General features: G+C 35.7%; 1 long non-coding RNA gene across 1 annotated transcript; it reads left to right on the forward strand.

Moving 5' to 3' along the window:
* The first annotated feature begins 1643 nt into the window (after positions 1-1643).
* LOC117323255 lies at positions 1644-4695 on the forward strand. The gene is made up of 2 exons (XR_004531696.1): positions 1644-1933; positions 2013-4695. It is a non-coding gene; the product is annotated as an uncharacterized LOC117323255 (long non-coding RNA).
* Positions 4696-5494: the final 799 nt, after the last annotated feature.

The raw sequence follows: 5494 nt of genomic DNA on the forward strand, positions 1-5494 counted from the left end.
CCACTCCAGTTGGTAAGATAACTCTGGTAGACCACTTCAGTTGGTAAGATAAAACTCTGGTGGACCACTTCAGTTGGTAAGATTAAACTCTGGTGGACCACTTCAGTCGGCAAGATAAAACTCTGGTCGACCACTTCAGTCGGCAAGATAAAACTCTGGTCGACCACTTCAGTTGGTAAGATAAAACTCTGGTGGACCACTCCAGTTGGTAAGATAAAACTCTGGTGGACCACTCCAGTTGGTAAGATAAAACCCTGGTGGACCACTCCAGTTGGTAAGATAAAACCCTGGTCGACCACTTCAGTCGGTAAGATAAAACTCTGGTGGACCACTCCAGTTGGTAAGATAAAACTCTGGTGGACCACTCCAGTTGGTAAGATAAAACTCTGGTGGACCACATCAGTTGGTAAGATAAAACCCTGGTCGACCACTTCAGTCGGTAAGATAAAACTCTGGTGGGCCACTCCAGTTGGTAAGATAACTCTGGTAGACCACTTCAGTTGGTAAGATAAAACTCTGGTGGACCACTTCAGTTGGTAAGATTAAACTCTGGTGGACCACTTCAGTCGGTAAGATAAAACTCTGGTGGACCACTTCAGTCAGCAAGATAAAACCCTGGTGGACCACTTCAGTGGGTAAGATAAAACTCTGGTGGACCACTTAATAACTTAATAACTTCTGACTTAAATTAAATTCCATATGTGGTTCATTGTCCATTGGTCTGTAAACAATTTAACAAACATGTCTTAATTACTGATTGGAATTTAACCTAATTTGGCTGTAAAGGTACAATATTTGGTCACAACTTTTGATCCAGTGACATTGACTGCTCAGTTGACTTCTGTTTATGACTTTGATTCAGAATGTCATAATAAAATTCTGCTAAGATACTTTGACATTGACCCTAATCGTTATCAGTTCAGGTCAGTTTACTCCTTGTTAATCAGGACCAAATTTGCTTCATCACGTAATAAAATTTTATCAGTGACCATACAAAATTTGACACTGACCTTTGATTTTTGACCTCATTATGTGTTTTTGTGAAATAAACAAATATGACCATAGTCAACTTGGTTATTAAAAGTAAAGATTTTAACACATTTGATTCTTGTGACTTTGAACATAGATCAAGGTCATTAATTTCAATCAACTTCGTAGCCCTTCATCACAGTATGCTTAACTGGCCCAATATCATGATAGGCCTTTTGATTATTGAAAGATTTTAAAAGCATTTGACCCCTGTGACACTGAAAATAGGTCAAGATCATGATCGGCCTTTTGATTATTGAAAGATTTTAAAAGCATTTGCCCCCTGTGACACTGAAAATAGGTCAAGGTCATTCAGTTGAACGAACATTGTAACCATTCATCCCTGCATATTACTGGTTCAATATCATGGCCCTGGGCCTCTTGACACATTTGACAAAAGTGACCTTAAATGGCACTTGATAGTCATTGACTTGAACATACTTTGTAGTCAACAATCCAAACATGCTGCCCTATAGAATGACCCTGGGTGTCTTGGTTAATGAGAAGTCAAAAATGTACATAGTTTTATGACGGATGTCGCACAGGCGCCGGATAAATGGTGATTGCAATAAGTCACTTGAGATAAACCTAAAAATAAAACACAACAATTTACTATTCATGACATTATTTTATTCTCTTTCATAGCCTATACAGCTCAGTGACAATTGAAGGAAACATACAAGTTTGAGCAAGCACATGTACTAAACACAACTTTGACTTGTCACAGAGACACACCTACAGTGTTATAATCTGGTACATACAAAGCTGTAACCCAAGACTGTAGGTACCCAAATACACAATATCCTGTTTGTAAAGGAAAACCTTTCCTACTTGTTTTATTAATTAAGATATCAAAATAACTATTCTGTTAATATTTCTTCAGTAATAGCATTTTACCAGCCAGGTCTACTGTATTGAGAATTATGAAAAACTTGCTAACTATTCTGTTATTATTTCTTCAGTAATAGCATTTTACCAGTCAGGTCTACTGTATTGAGAATTATGAAAAACTTGCAAGTGAAAATGCAAACCAAAATAGACATTAAAATGAAACACCGATTCTAATGTCAAAGTTACTGTACAACAAAATTTCAAGATGAAAATGATGCTTGAAGTATCCTTTAAAGAAAACTTTGAAAAAAACCTGTCTACGAACTCAAAAAGAAACAACCAAATCTTGTTTAACCTGACTCTGCGACACTGTCAGCTTCACCACTGTAGGATGGGGCACAACATGCTCCTGTATTTATAAGGCTAATGACTAAATCATGACAATAGCTGTCACTTTGTACTAGTGTTACATTAGTACAACATTGTCATGTTTATATCACAGATTCATATATTTAACAGGGTTACACCAATATCACACTTCTATCTGATCACAAGTCTGATGCTTACAAGACCACCACATCCAAGCCTAAGGTGCCTGAAGATTTTCTTTCAAGTGTGCAGACAATTATTCATTATCCAACATTTCTTTTCCTGCTCGAATAAATTGTTTCCATTTAGACAATTATCATGTGATATTTGGACATATTATCATACTCTGAGAATCTCATTTAATTTTAGATGGATGGTTGAAGATTTTTTGTGTGCATTTAGTATATATCATTATTAACATCCAATTTCCGAGCAAAAATACAGAAAAATGGTATTGTAAAATGTAATTTTTTTTGTAAGAAACTATCCAATTTCCAAGCAAAAATACAGAAATATGTATTGTAAAATGTAAAATTTTTCATAAGAAACTTTTGGAGCAAGTTTTATTTTTCTTACATGATAAATTCTGATCTATCTGGCAATAATTTACTTCTACCTGACATGGATTAAAGATTGTATGCCATATCATGATGAATACGATGTAACTGCTAAGACATTCAATTAACTGCTATTGCCATAATAACACAGTAAAGAGCATCTCAAATGGTAACAGAAAATTGTCTCAAACCTATTTAAGGTTACTTTGAATCAGTGATATCACAATAAAGTTCTCTTTTGAGTTGATGTAGATACAATTTTTCACTGTATAAGACGGAACAACATTAGACCTGTTAAAAACCATCACTTCTTTTCTATATTAACTTTTTTGCATTTCAATTATGGCACTATAAATTGTGCTCAAGAATAAAGCTAATAATATACCCATGTCACAGGGTATCAAATTAGGGTCCCTTTCAATAATACAATGTGTTTCACATAAAGAAACCCTCAAAGCAAAATATGGACACCAATATTGACTCATAAGATTTCGATTATTCTCTGATCCATCCATCATATATATAATGTATAATATTGTTTAAACTAGTATATTGTATCACAGTCTCATAATAATATCTAATACTGCCGTTCAAACCCTATCTGGGGATGACGAAAATACTTGTCAATGACTACTTTGACAAGTGTTGATTGTATTGATGTACCAACACAAACAGTAAATCTGAATCCCCCCTTGTGTTGCAGTGGCCGTGATTGGCTGTACTTGAAGCAGGCGGAGTTTTAATTAAAATTTTGACAACACCAGAATATGTAACAAATTCGGCACATGATTTTGTATTCACACATGTCCATAATGATAAAAATAATGACAGAAATAGGGATTTGGAATATCCAGTGGAACAATAAGATTAAAAGCATATATCCTGTTTGTGGTTCAGCCGATTGAGTTCAGATTGCAGGTAGATCTGTCTTTACCCCAATGTGAATACCACGAATACCTGTTGGCCATGTTGTTTTCAGATTAGTTTCAAAATGCAATATACATTACTAGGGACCAAGAGGAACCTACATATGAAATTTCAGAAAGATCCCTTCAGTACTTTCTGAGAAATAGCGATAATAAGAATTGTTTATGGACGTACGGATGGACTGACCTCAGACGCAGGGCGATTTGAATAGCCCACCATCTGATGATAGTGATGGGCTAAAAATGGACTCCTTAGTAAATCATTCGCAGTTGAAAAGGGTTATAGCGTCAGTTTCCTAACATAAGATGGCCAAATGGGCGAAAGAAATCCCATTAATTCTGCTTAGGAAGCGACATGTAAAGCAGATGCGACCTGTTCATGTAAGCCATGACTTTCTTGATGATGCACATATTCTGAGGCATTGCCTGTCAGTGTGTATTGACAGACGAGGCAAATAAAAATGCACAATTAGCTCTACCAGTTGTTTACACATGTTATTTGGTACAATGCTTGAAATAAATGTCACCTTTTCTTAATTCTGAATTGACTCCGAGTTATCAAAATGTTTAAGAACTGTGTTCCTGTTTACAAAATGGCTACCTTGTTTTCAAACTAGCCATGCGATAGTATCAGTGCTATATTTGATGGGTTTCCCGACTAAATCATGTGGTCAAGCTGGACACTGGAAATTGATATGAATATCGTGATAGCATAGAAACGTAACAATGTATTATAGTCGACCCAAAATCCCCAGTAAGGCAGTCAAAGTTCCGGTAATGAATTTTTCAGGAAACGACAAAAAATGTCACATGGTCTGTATGTCTGTGAGTGTCAGGACCATAAGATAATGAACATAAATATGATAATGAAATGCTATATCATGGGACTGGCTTGCTTCTTGCTCTGTTAGTTATCTAGCTGATAGTCTAAATATAGATACAATATTGACAGTGTATTCGGTGTGGAAGATTAAGTGCTTCAATAACAAAAACATACTACATCTTACTTGCAAAAATTATGATAGCTACACTGCTTTGTGCCGGTTAGAATAACACTTCTCTCCATCAGTATTTGTTAAAAAGGTATGAATTTGGTCTGTAATGCATTCTTGTATTACAAAATACTGCTGCATTATCACATGAAATCTGCCTCCCTTTGTTTTAACATTATTATTTTCAAGATGTTGTTCGACAAGCATTCTCAACTTTTGTATTCTGAACATGTAATATATACATCAAGAAATAGATCTGAAATATTTCCTTCACTATATCATGTTTTGCTCACTAAAGAAAGTGATTTCCGAACAAAATTTCTCTTATTTTATTTCAAAGAGAGAGAGAGAGAGAGAGAGAGAGAGAGAGAGAGAGAGAGAGAGAGAGAGAGAGAGAGAGAGAGAGAGAGAGAGAGAGAAAAGGGGGGGGGGGGGGGGGGGGGGGGGGGGCGGGGGGCGCAGGCGAATCGCTCACTTGCTATCCAGCGATACTTTTCATAAATAAACATAATTAAAAACAAGTGTATCAGAGACCATATATAAGATCTCGGGGCCTAGCAGTAATTGAAGAGGTGATTATTTTAAATATTTCGACCAATTTAACTCTTTCAAACTTAAATTATGATCAAGGTCATTCATTTGAACAAACTTACTAGTCTTCATCCAAGAACGCTACAAGCCAAATATAAGGTCTCTGGACCTTTCAGTTATTGAAAATAAGTCATGGAAATATCACTTCTATCTAAATATCCTGATGTCTAGACACATTATTTTCAGATAAAAAATCATA

The sequence above is a fragment of the Pecten maximus genome, chromosome 3 (genome assembly GCF_902652985.1).
Source record: "Pecten maximus chromosome 3, xPecMax1.1, whole genome shotgun sequence".
NCBI lineage: Eukaryota > Metazoa > Mollusca > Bivalvia > Pectinida > Pectinidae > Pecten > Pecten maximus.